This window comes from Erpetoichthys calabaricus, chromosome 18, assembly GCF_900747795.2.
Source record: "Erpetoichthys calabaricus chromosome 18, fErpCal1.3, whole genome shotgun sequence".
NCBI lineage: Eukaryota > Metazoa > Chordata > Cladistia > Polypteriformes > Polypteridae > Erpetoichthys > Erpetoichthys calabaricus.
Window position 1 is genome coordinate 46,783,297 of NC_041411.2, and position 14,297 is coordinate 46,797,593.

Here is a 14,297-nt window from a genome sequence, read left to right on the forward strand (position 1 = left end):
GGGTGGTTAGTTTTTAGTGTTATGTTTACCCCACGAAAAACAAGCCAACAATGTTGAATTTTTCTCAACAAGAAAAAATGTTAATTATGTATAACAGAAACATGTAATTACTAGAACATTGATACACATATGGTGGGAAAGGTATGGCCTAGTGTCCACTGCTCTGCTGATGGAGATGTAGTACAAGTCCTTTATGTCGTATGTTTTGAAATCATCCACAACACACAGCCTGATGTCATGATTGGGGCAGCAGAAGGGTGTTTTTTTGCATGCTTTTTTAATCATATTTTTTCTGATGTGTTCCTTGGGTTATTGTTATTGTACCACAAGCATAAGGCTTAGTGATTTCCACATTTTTCTGACACAAACATTGACACTTGCCGTATTTTGAGCAGTGCTTGGGGGCTAATGTCTTGCTTGCCCTTGCACTCAATCACAATTGTTTTGCCTTTTTGTCACACCAGGGGGAAGCTTCCTACGATTGAATTCACCAGGCATATCACGATGGTTCAGTCGTACAGTGCCATATCATGCATCAGTTTTAATTTCCATGTCAAAGTCTGATGTCCAATACACATTGTCATCACGATCACTCAATCTTAGCAATGTTTCAGTTTAAGTTTGTTCTAAAACTGCCTTTATGGCTTTTAGTTTACCAGTGTGCTTTTAAGAGTTACCTTAAAGTGGCAGAAAGCATAGAGATATGTATTATGTTTTGTAAAAATGGTATTTCATCCACAAGATGGCAGCAGAATACTATATTGCGAGTTATTATGGTTTAGCAGTATAAAACATAAAATTATCCATTATCCTGAGTGTGACTTATGATTAAATGTAATTGCATAGAATTCTGAGCCCAACCCCTGCTTGGAGTTAAGGCCTAAAAGGTTAAAGGGCTATGCACCCATAACTTTCACCAAATAATAGCTTCAGCCTCCTGCTATTTCTGACTGGCTCAAGTCCAGATTGGAAGAAAAAAACCCTTACAGTCAATCTCACAGTCTCTCAAATAGGTTTTAACCAACATTATTTTAATATTAAAAGGATCAATGTCTTGTACTTTTCCAATATTCAAAACAGTACTATACAAACATTTGAAAATTTTAGCAGTGGCAAAACGCCACCTAAGTGCTTGCAGGTAAGGGTTATCCACACCTCCTTATGTCCAGATCGCTAAAATCAATTATTTTTACTTTGTGGCATTTCTTTTCTCCAGTGTCTACACTCATTATAATGAGCATTCCAGTTTCTAAAGATAATACTTTAAACTTCTGTGAGATGTTATGTGTATTCTATTTATTACGTTATTTATCCATAAGAGGAATAAAGTACTATCTATTCATCTACAAATATTAATACAATGTGTCCATTAAGTGCAATTTAAAATAGTTGTAACTTTGTAAGTATATGTGATAGAAAGAATCTTTAAAAAGAATTAGAAAGAAGAAACACATTTTTTATTGTTCTTGTTAATTTTCAACATGTCCACCATTACTAATGCAAAGGGTAATACGATTTTTTAGTTCTTGGTAAACATTTTCAAGCTGATTTTCAGTAATACCAGCAATCACATCAGTTATCCTATCTTGCAAGTCTTCTAACGATCGAGGTTTGGTTGAACAAACATTAGTTTTCACATGTCCCCATAAAAGGAAACCCAATGGAGTCAAATCTGGCGAACGTGGAGGCCAAGAAAATGGTCCACCTCTTCCAATCCATCTGTTAGGGAATTTCTCATGTAGAAACTGTCTACCATGCAAAGCAAAGTAACAAGGAGCACCATCTTGTTGAAACACTGTATTCGCTATCAGTCCTAATTGTTCAAGTTGAGGAATAAAGTAATTTTGCAGCATTTCTAGATAGCTTTCACCGTTAACAACACACCCTTCAAAAAAGAATGGCCCTATGACTTGATTTTTCCCAAAGCACACCACACCTTAATTTTGGGAGAATCTCTTTCATGTTCAGCAGACTTATGTGGATTTTCAGTTCCCCAAATACGGCAAAAATAAAATTCTAACAACAAAAAAAAAAACTAGATACATCAAGTTTTATAATCTTTTTTATGAATTCTTTCTATCACATATACTTTCAAAGTTACAACTATTTTAAATTGCACTTAATGGACACCCTGTATTAATATTTGTAGATGAATAGATAGTACTTTTTTTGCACACGGACTTTATGGACACCCTGTATAACTATAATACATGGGAAATAACTAAGCATTTTTCCACGCACAATATCAATAACAAACAACTACTAATATGTATAAAGAAGTTGCACAATAAATATCACAGCACTCTAACAGACATATTAGTGAAATTATTTCCACTGGTAGATGCACAAGACAGGAAGCCTGCTTTCAGGTTTCCGGCAGATGAGGCTGAGCATATGCACGGTCCAAATATATTAGAAGAAAAGTGACAAAGTGAGCACATATTATTTTGGGATGTTTCTCATAAAATGAAAAGCCTTTTGGCAACAAAAGACTTACATTACAAACATTTGATTTGCGTTTCAAAATGAAACTCTACATTTTTTGAAGGAATTTTTTTGACAAGAAATTAATTTATGCCGATTCATTTTTGCTGCCATAAGATTAATGTAACTTTATGCCAGAAAAAAGATACTGCCACTAAAGCACTACTTGCACACAACCGTGCTAATAGTCTTAATGATTATGACATGAAAACATCACCTCTAAAGGCATGGAATCTGCTAACACACTTCCATTCAAAAAGTACAGAAATTAAATGGAGGTATCTAAGGTCACTAAAACTGATGCTGTGAATAATCAATGCTGTAAGACTGAAGCAAACAACAAATAACAAGCCTATTATGATTGCACAAGTACATGCTGCTCATAGCTATCACTGTAGAATTCAATAGCAAAAATAAAGATACTGTAAATTTAAAATTGATACTTTGGAGCAGGAGGTTGTAAAGCTTGGGAAGGAAGAGTACCAGAGTTTGAACATTAAAAACAATACTAGAAATTGAAACTACATGAGCTTAAAAACCAAGAAGATGAAAATACAACAGAGACACCGAATTTTGAAAAAAATAGCATAGTTTAGTAGTAAAGTCTACAGACCAAATTATCTTTCAATTAATAATGAAATATTACAAAGCTGGTCTCTGACATAATAATACAATACACTAAGCCAGCGTTTCTCAACCTTTAAGTATTTGCAACCCGAATTTTCATAACAGTTTTAATCGCGTTTTTTTGAAAGGAGCCAACTAATACCAATTTGTTCTTTTTTAATTAATGATATATCATAGATGCATATTTTATTATACCTACGTAACTTTTATCAACATTTATCTAACTCTATATTTATTTTTCTAGTATCAGAATGTAGTTTAAGTTTTGTTTTGGTTTCAATAGATGTATTTTTCATATTTTCGATTCTTGTTTTCTTTTTTTCACATCTTCGCGCCCCCCTTTTTGTTACTTTGTGCCCCCCCTAGGGGGGCCCGCCCCACACTTTGAGAACCACTACACTAAGCAACACATACTATATATACACACTGTAGGACATACTGGTATTACCCCTTTAGCTTTTCTTTGACACACAAGTCCATTGCTTAAGAAACAGCTGCCAGATACTGATAGAATTCAGATACAATTCAGCTCCTGTCAGTTCTCTGCTCACAGGGCCTCATTGGAATGTGGATTTTGTGTTTTATCTAATTAGATTAATCAATTACAAAGTGACATCCAGGATGTCTCCATGATGCAGTATTTAGACATCTGGTCATGTAACAAAAAGCCATAACTCAACAATTGGCGACCTTGATGGAAAAAAACTGCACTAATTGTCAACAAAAAAGTTGGGCCAATGTGGATCCAATAAATCAATAGCAAAATGTCAACTCCTTAATTAATAACCCATTGCAATCTCCATATATATATGCCGCCCCCACATGCTCAATGCTTTTGGCCCGGGCATAATTTTTCTCCACAGATAGGATCCTGTTGCCTAGGGTGTTGCCATTAACAAAGGCAGGATCAATCTCTTTTACTCCAAAGGGTAACCTGATGTTGGGCTGGAAGAGTGAAAGACTGTTTTGGAGATAATGGTGCAATGAGCCCAGGCCTTGCTAAAGTGAAGCAATGTACATGTGCAAGAGAGGGAGACCATGCATAATAGCCAAGTCTTCCTAATAATGGGACTCAACTAACTACCGACCACCCAGAAGCCATAAATTGTACACTAGCAAATGATGCCATAGTGTGTAAAACCTTGGTGAAAACTGCAGTACCACTTGCAACTAGAAGGTGCCAACAAGGTGACTGAGGAGAAGAGGTCCTAAACAAACGCTGAACACCCTTCCACGTGTGCCACAGAAAGTCAGTTTAGAAGAATTGGAAAGTATTGAAAGAGTCGACAAGAACCAAGCCATAAGTACACCTATTTTGATTCTTAGAACTATTGTACATCAGTAGTTAGGATAAAGCCAGCTAATTTATTTCTGTTTTTAGTATTAGTTATTAGTTATTAGTATTACTGTAACTTAAATGTAATAATCTTTCTGATGGTTAAGTTTTAGCTGTTATAATTTTATCTTCTTAAATTTAAAAGGAAAGTTTGGAGCACCATCTCATACAAAGGAACATTGTGTGTTTGGGTAGGGGTAAACCAGTGCAGACTAGCTTTGAACAAATCAACATCAACATCACAGAAAATAAATAATTAGCTAAAGACCTTAGCCATCTTGACCACATTAAATGAAACATCAGCATCCAAATTCGTACGTTATGTGCCTTTTTCTAATGAGAGAGAACAAGTTCAACTAGCTGGGATAAATCTATTGTTTAATGTTGTTTGTAATTGTCCTTTATCTATATATTGTGACAAATGGCCATCGTTCTTGCCGGGGGAGGGGACATTGTCTGCCCTGGAGTGTTAGATGGCATCCCACCTGGATTGAACAGTGCCTGGATTCCCATAGGGCTTCATAAGAGTTCGGCTACTTATTTATTAAGTTCCCTACTTTGTTGGGCTTCTGCCTCAGCTAGAAGTACTTCCTGACCACGCTAACGGGCCAACAAAGTACTCCCAGGTACAAGATAAAAGAAGCCCACTGCTACTGTTCCAGGAGCCAGAGTCGGGTGGAAGAGTAACAAAACTTGATGGAGGAGGAATGGAGGGTGAACTGAGAGAAAGAGAGAAGTACAAAAAAGAGAAGAGAAAGGCAAAGGGCTGCAGAGTATGCTGTGCAGGTAGGAAAATGAGTTTCCCCATAGCAAAATAAAAGCCATGTATATTGCTGGATTAGAGTTTGTGTCCATTTGTGTCGGGTTTGAGTTCACCCCCTGCAGGCCACAATATCTATATACTGTATCTATACAACTATATATTCTTGTAAATATCAATCTCTATTATCCTTGGTTGGTTATGAATAAATAGTATTATTTGATTTATTGCAATAAGTATGTTTGAGTTTTTTGTATAAAAATTGTCTATCACCATGTTTGAAGCAACAATTATTTAATGTGGACCATCCCCAACTTAGGAACTTTGTTCATAAATTGTTCTGATTTCTTCAGAGTTTTGGCATCCTGGATGAAAGGTACAAACACATGTACACACGCTTCGCTCGCCGACCCCTACCCCCCGTTCCCTCCAGCGCTACGATAAAATACCACATATAACATTAATTAGCTTTTTCTTTTAATGTCTGAGTAACTGCTTAGTTAGATGCATACACACACAAAACACACATGCACACACACACACACACATATATACATATATATACATATGTATGCTGTATATACATATATATATATACATATATATATATATATATATATATATATATATATATATATATATATATATATACAGTAATCCCTCCTCCATCGCGGGGGTTGCGTTCCAGAGCCACCTGCGAAATAAGAAAATCCGCGAAGTAGAAACCATATGTTTATATGGTTATTTTTATATTGTCATGCTTGGGTCACAGATTTGCGCAGAAACACAGGGGGTTGTAGAGAGACAGGAACGTTATTCAAACACTGCAAACAAACATTTGTCTCTTTTTCAAAAGTTTAAACTGTGCTCCATGACAAGACAGAGATGACAGTTCCGTCTCACGATTAAAAGAATGCAAACATATTTTCCTCTTCAAAGGAGTGCGCGTCAGGAGCAGAGTCTGTCAGAAAGACAGAGGAAAGCAAACAAATCAATAGGGCTGTTTGCTTTTAAGTATGCGAAGCACCGCGGCACAAAGCTGTTGACGGCGGCAGCTCACACCCCCTCCGTCAGGAGCAGGGAGAGAGAGAGAGACACAGAGAGAGAGAGAGACAGAGTTTGTTTTTCAATCAAAAATCAATACGTGCCCTTCGAGCTTTTAAGTATGCGAAGCACCGTGCAGCATGTCATTTCAGGAAGCAGTTGCACAAAAGATAGCAACGTGAAAGATAATCTTTCAGCATTTTTAGACGAGCGTCCTTATCGTCTAGGTGTGCGAACAGCCCCCCTGCTCAATCCCCCTACGTCAGGATCAGAGAAAGTCAGCGCAAGAGAGACAGAAAAGTAAGCCGGGTAGCTTCTCAGCCATCTACCAATAGCGTCCCTTGTATGAAATCAACTGGGCAAACCAACTGAGGAAGCATGTACCAGAAATTAAAAGACCCATTGTCCGCAGAAATCCGCGAACCAGCAAAAAATCTGCGATATATATTTAAATATGCTTACATATAAAATCCGCGATGGAGTGAAGCCGCGAAAGGCGAAGCGCGATATAGCGAGGGATTACTGTACTGCATACACATACATACATACATACATATATATTGTCACACACGTGTGTTTAAGAGACAACTAAAGGGCTCGAATACATGTGATTCCATGCCAGACCAGGGGGTGGCGAAGTGCACTAATTTTCCCTCTCGATCTTTTGCAGACCATTCTAGGGAAATCCCGCCTGGCTCTGGGACAGCCAATGACGTCACTTCCGGTTCCGTTATCGATAACATCACTTCCTTTGCTGGCCTTTAAAGCCGCCATCTTCTCTCAAGAGAATCAGTTCTGTTTTGGACTCAGTTGAATGAACATGTCTTTGTTTATGAATCAGTTTTGCAGCCGGGAACAATTATACGGGTGGCTGCCCCAAACCTTCTCAACGTCTTGTGGTCGTTTTTGTGACAATATATACACACTCCTTTTTGTTTCTGCCATGTGTAATTTTGAGGGATTTGCGCATACGTATATGCTTTTGCATTTACATCTGTTTTATTAAGTTCAAAATAAGCCATTAATTTTGCATTTCTATTTTTCGCTACCTTTAAAGCTTCTGCTTCTTCATCCTCTTTAAATTGAATCATATTCTGACCTGGTAAATTAATCGTTAATAATTCAACAGAATGACTTTGACCGTGCATTGGCAATTTCATTAAATGCCACCCGCTTTCCATTACACTGACGTACCGAGTATCTAAATATGCTTGAACTTCGTCCTGAGACTGTTTTTTGGATAAAGCTATGAGTACTCTATCGTGCCCTTTATGAATGTACTTGTAAATGTACTCAGATAGATAGATAGATAGATAGATAGATAGATAGATAGATAGATAGATAGATAGATAGATAGATAGATAGATAGATAGATAGATAGATAGATAGATAGATAGATAGATAGAAATGAGTACTATCTATCTATCTTTCCAAAGCACAATACTCGACAATAATATGACAATTGAATTGCTTGAGTAAATATGGGTTATATGGTAAAATCATTGAATTATCGATCATCACAAATTTTACTATCTTCCTTTCCGTGGTAAGTGTGTTGTTTGTTTCGTCGATAATCAGGAAAGCCAGCCTTAGTCATATCTGTTGATTGAACGAACGCTTTAGGAAATTTCTTTTAACACTTTTTTCTCTTTTGAGTCCCAATACTGAATCTTTTAAATGTGGTCCATGAGACATGTGTTCAATGACTTTGTACCATAATTCAGGATAGGTTTCTCTGTTTGGACTTTCAGCACAGACCTGATCTACATCATCAGCAGTTAATAATTTATTTTGCAAAGTAACCAATAAATGCATGTGAGGTAAACCCCATTTTAGAAATTTGATCGTGTAAATGTATGCTCTGATTTGACTGAACCCCGTTTTCGATTATATGTTGCATCTCTTCTACGTGATAAACAATATACATTGACTGAATTGTGGTTTCTTCGAAATTAAACTTGTTGTAGCTTTAATTGTTACGGGACGACAGATTCTCATAGCGTATGGTCCATCCTTCTTTTAACAGTAATTCAGCCGGTGGGAGTCCGGACGATGTTAACGCTTGTAGATATTCGATGGGATATTGTAAGTTGATGTTTTCATCTTCTGCACTATCAGCACCAACTACTTCATCATAATCTATTGATATGCATTTAACCAATCTGCCCTGTAATCGTCCTACAATTTTCGTGTTAATTCTTTTGACTTCATCGTTTCTCGTATGGTCCTGAATCGTGTAAATTTACGTTTTGAGCACTGAATGATGCAAACACAAAGAGATTATTGTAGACTCGGATATTTTGCCTGAAGTGTTTGTGGGTTTCACTTTAACCAAATAGCAAATCTTTTAATTCTCATGGATACGCCTCTTCATTGGGAGGCAACACTACTTTTACCTGATGGCAACAGGAATTAGCTGATCTACAAGTCTCCGATTTAAACTTTAAAGCCTTACAATATTTACATATTTTCTGACATATCACCTATGTCCATATATTCAATCTCTTTTTGCTGTTCTGTTATTTCACCAAGTAATAATTTCTGTTTGTTTGTGCTAATGCGGTCTTTATTATCTTTTTTTGATACTTTCAAATTTTCCTACTTTCATATCCTTTAACTTGCTCTGCATGTGTATCGCACCAACGTTTTGGAATTTCATTATGAAGTCTTATTTCTGACCTGGATTTGTCCTACAAGCTTTTCAGTTCCACTTGGTCCGGGCTGATTATTACTTTCCTTATTTTCTGAATTTGCACATAGATTATTATTGTTCTCTTGTGCATCCTCAAGGTCATCTAGTGTACCTTGAAAATATACAAGGGCCCCATACACAGGCTATGATACTTACTCTCTTGTATTTTTGTTGCAGTCTTGACAAAGTTACTTGTTTTTGAATTTATAATTTATTCACAAATTCAAATCTACTGCTAGTGCTATTATGCTGCTTGTATTTTTTAAAGCATAATGAAAAATTAAGAAGTCATTTCACATTTTAAAAACAGCTTGTGTTTTAATTAAATAAAAATGACTACTGCCTGAATTTCTCAATCACAATAAAAAATGAGTTGGCATGTTTTTAGGGATAAATAAATAACCAGCAATTACCAAAATATAGAATTTGCAACTGCAGATACTGTATTTTTGATAACAACGCTGCTCACTATGCAATTTAGCTTATTAATTTTATACATAAATTAAAAAGTATTACATATTTCTGAAAATATATTTTTTTAAATGCATAATTAAACACTGCAGTCATTTTTTGATCACTTAATTACAGATGCAATTTTGTTATCTTCTGAATTTAGCACTGAAACATTTCTATTATTAGTTTGGAAATGCATACATGTTTTCTCTGTACAAACAGTAATCAAGTCATCAGAAAAAAACAAAATAAACACATTAGGCAGTGGCAACAAACAGGTAAACCACATTAGAATGGCAAACAGCAGCACATGTCGAGCTGCATTTCTTTCATGAATGAGACTGTCACTTCTTTGGTATAATGCTAAAACATTAATATCTTTATGGCCGTATGATATGTTACTGTCTTTCCATTTGTTTTCCTGGATCATTGCAAGCAGCCTGTTCCCATTCTAAGTTAATGGTTTGAGAATAAGGTGCAGCAGAACAAAGAAGTGGTTGGAAAAAGAGGTTTATTTAATTGCAAAACAACAGAGTCTAAGTCAATAATAAAATTAACTGAACTGGAGAATATTAACAACTACACATAAACCCTTCACAGTTGGCATCAGAACAAATGTAGAAGGGAAGGCCTGATTTTCACTTGGGCAGTGCCTGTGAACAATATAAATAAAGCCCTCAGTATTTTCAGTTTACAAGAAATATGCTGGAAAGTGCATTGGCAATAGAGACAAGAGCAAACAGAACTTCATCCTTTACAATTCAAGGAATATGTTCGCATGGTGATTTTTGCGTTCAAACACATGCAATGTGGAAAAGGTGACCATATGGAAAACCAATACACAGCACTGCACAACTTGAGATCATAAAATGAAATGAAATAAGAAATTAAAATTTTAAAAATAGTTCACACTACAACTGCATGTCACTAATGAGGCCTTTCTACTTGGTTATAAAAACATTTCCCCAGAAATAAAGTAAAATTACCAACTCGTAAATTACTTTTACGAGTTGGTCTGGTCTGTTATAGGAGATGGACGTCTGAAGCAGAGCTCCGCTAGCAGCGGCTTTACTTTCCCACGTATTTCATATTATTTAGAGGTATCCTGTATTTAACCCAACCAAGGAACTTCCACTACAATATACAAGCATGAGCAACAAGAAGAAAAGTCAGAAAGAACCGGAAAAGAAACTTAAAGCTGCATCAAAGTCTGGACAGACATCCGGCCCAAGTGCGAGGTATGGCCTCTCGGAGACTGACCTGGAACAGGCAGACGAATGCGCAGATTTCCTAGGACCCCACTCAATTGTATCGTCTCCAGTCGAGAGTGAAAATGGGAGCGAAGGTGCAAGTGATACAGGTCGCGATGGATCGCCTGTTTCTGAGGATCATTCGAGACTAGAAAAGGCTCTGCAGGACGTGCTCTCATCTACTCATCGCGAGCCCGCAGCACCTGATGTAACAGGAGCTGCAATTCCACTCGCGGAGCATGAAAGCCGAAGCGAACTGTCCGAATTGAAAGAGATGATCGCTACACTGGCCACTGCCATGGCTACGGCCATAAATGAGCTTAAGAAGGATAACAAGAATGAGCTTAAGAATGAGATTAAGAAGGCTAACATTGAGCTTAAGAGCGAGCTTAATAAGGATATCAAAGACTGGGAAACGCGTCTATTTAAATGGTTTGACGTGACCTTTAACAGCATGTTGGAGAAATTAGAGGAACACATCGAAGAAAATACATCCAAACTGAAAAAACTTGCCGACCAGATGAATGATATTACAGATCAGCTGGACGACGTTAAGCAGGCATTCACGGCTCGAGTTGAAACAGCGGAATAATTGGCTTCTACCGCCGATGAAAGCGCTACAGCTGCGGATTCCAAATGCAAAAAACTTGGAGACAGACTTGCGGCCCTGGAAGATGGGTGCAGAAGAAATAATATAAGAATTGAGGGCATACCTGAGAAACGAGAAAGCTCAAACCCAGTGAAATTTGCAGTAGAATTACTCTCTAAAATAATTGGAGATGATTTTAAATTCGAGACTGAAATACCATCAGCGTATCGCATATACAGATCAAGCACCTTTAAACCTAGGTCTTTTATTGTCCGCTTCAAGCGAATTACGATGTAAGCTTGATGTGATGGCACTTCTCAGACAGAAGCAAGAGGTTATATTTGAAAATAATCTTATTCATATTTTCCCCGACTTCTCACCATTAACAACTGCAAAACACACAGCCTACTTTAACATTAAAAAGTTGTTACAGAAAGCCGATATCAAATACAGTCTCTTGTATCCCGCCAAACTGAAAGTGGAAGTTCAAGACCAATATTATGTATTTTCAAGCAAGGAGGAAGCTGAAAAGGAACTAAAGAAGCTGTTCCCAACACTCTTTTGAAAGTTAATAAGGAGCCGTATTCTGTCATGGCATGGTAAGGACCTATCATTTGCTGTCGGATCCACTTTTAAAGAGACTGGTATTATAATTATACATCCTTTTCTTTACTTGGACACTATATGTTTATGTCTTAATTACAGTTATAGACGTGAGTGAGTGGAAGTGTTGAAGTAATTAAAGTAGGGTTTGGTTTTTTTTTTTGGTTTTTTTTACTACCTTAAAGTAGACTGTTTAACATCATACCCTTGGTTTATTGCTATTTCTAGTATTGCATTAGGATTTACTATGTTTATCCAAGACCACTTTTTAAAATCATTCCCAGGGTTCATTATTTTATTATCTTAATATCTTAAAATTGCTGAAGATTATTTTAAGCTTAAAGACTGTTAATGATTATATTTTTGGCAGATAGTATTTAGACTTCAGCTGCAATAGATATCTCTTTGTTTTAATTCTCAAAAGCCGCTGTGGGGTGGGGTTTGTTTTGTTTCGGACGTGCTCTGTCTCTTTGTATGTCAGAGGACTGGGACATTGCTAAGCCAGATCAAGCCTCGTGCGGGGAGGCAAAGTGGGGGGGGTGGGGGGATAAAGGGGGGAGAGAAGGAGAGCAGGCTATATCTAATCTATTCTTCTAATCCTTATAACTATAAATAGCAACACAACAATAGGCTATATGGCAATAACTCATGGGGAATTTTGAAATTAAGATTAAAACTGCCTCACTACCAGTTAAGATTATAAAATGACATTAAAAACTCAGAATCAATGTCTCCAAGATGGCACAGTTAACTTTGTGAGCTGGAATGTTAAAGGCCTGAATCATGAATTAAGGAGAAAGAAAGTATGCTCTCACCTAACAGGCTTAAACGCTAAAATAGTATTTTTACAGGAGACCCACTTACTAAGCAAGGATCAGTTCAGACTATAAAAAGACTGGACTGGCCAAATGTTCCATTCTAGCTTTATAAAGAAAACTAGAGGGGTGGGAATTCTCATACACAGCACAGTCTCATTTGTAGCATCAGATGTAGTATCGGATCCTGAAGGGAGATATGTGATGGTCATGGGCAACTTATTTACAGTAAAATGATTTTGATAAATGTTTATGCACCCAATGTCGATGATAAGGAATTCATGCAAAATCTATTTGCATCCATTCCCAATGTGAACACTCATAAAATTATAATGGCTGGGGACATTAATTGTGTTTTAAATCCACTCTTAGATAGGACTCCTGTGACAGGGGGGACGACATCTAACACTGCAAAGACAATTTCACAGTTTTAAACTGACCACAACTTATCAGACCCCTGGAGGTTTCTTAACCCAAACTCAAGAACATATTTGTTTTACTCACCAGTGCATCATAGCTACTCAAGAATTGATTATTTTTTTATAGATAATAATTTCCTGCCTACGATCAAATCGTGTAAATATGACACAATTGTTATCTCTGACCATGCCCCTCTAGTCTTGGAGCTAAAATCATTAAGCCCCTCACACTCACCTCGCAGATAGCGTCTTAACCCTCTTCTATTAGCAGACGAGAAATGCACAGAATTTATATCCAAACAAATCAGCTTCTTCCTAGAGACAAACACGCCCACAGAGGTTTCTGCAGGAACACTCTGGGAAACTCTAAAGGCCTTCGTAAGAGGACAGATTATTGCATATCTTTCCCACAGAAATAAATTAGAAACCAAGAAAGTGTCAGAGCTAAGAAGCGAAATTACTAGAATAGATGAAGAACAAGCCAGGTGTCCAAGTGAAGCTTTTCACAGGAAAAGGCAGGCCCTGCATACAGAACTCAACATCTTGACAACTAAAGAAACTGAACAACTTATTTATAAGTCAAGACATCATTACTATGAACACGAAGAAAAAGCTAATAAGCTTTCAGCTCAACAAATTCACAAAAAAGAAGTTCGCAATGCAATACCAGTAATCACCAACATGAATGGAGAAGAAATCATTGACCATAAAAATATAATGCACACATTTAGAGATTATTATAAATCCTTATATTCTACTGAGTTCAAAGAAGACAACACACAATCTAATGCATTTCTGGATACATTACAGACACCACAAATAGATGCTTTAAGTGCTGAGGAACTGGATAAACCTCTGACGCTATCAGAATTACTAGATGCTATAAAGTCACTTCAAAGCGGGAAATCAGCAGGCCCTGATGGTTACTCCGTAGAATTTTATAAGAAATTCTCCACTTAGCTAGCTCCCCTCTTATTGGCAACATTTACAGAAGCTAGAGACATCCAAATACTACCTCAAACTTTTCATCAAGCATTAATCACCGTCTTTCCTAAACAAAATAAGGACTTGTTACAATGTGCATCATACAGACCAATTTCACTTCTGAATAATGATGTTAAGATACTCTCAAAAATTCTAGCTAGAAGGGTGGAGAAAGTGCTGCCCTCGGTAATATCACAGGATCAAACTGGATTTATTAAAGGCCGACACTTATCTTTCAATC

General features: G+C 36.9%; 1 protein-coding gene across 8 annotated transcripts in view; it reads right to left on the reverse strand.

The window, feature by feature from the left end:
- cacna1c (calcium channel, voltage-dependent, L type, alpha 1C subunit) overlaps window positions 1-14,297 on the reverse strand; it is a 1,063,887-nt gene that overhangs the window by 341,411 nt on the left and 708,179 nt on the right. The window lies entirely within an intron of this gene.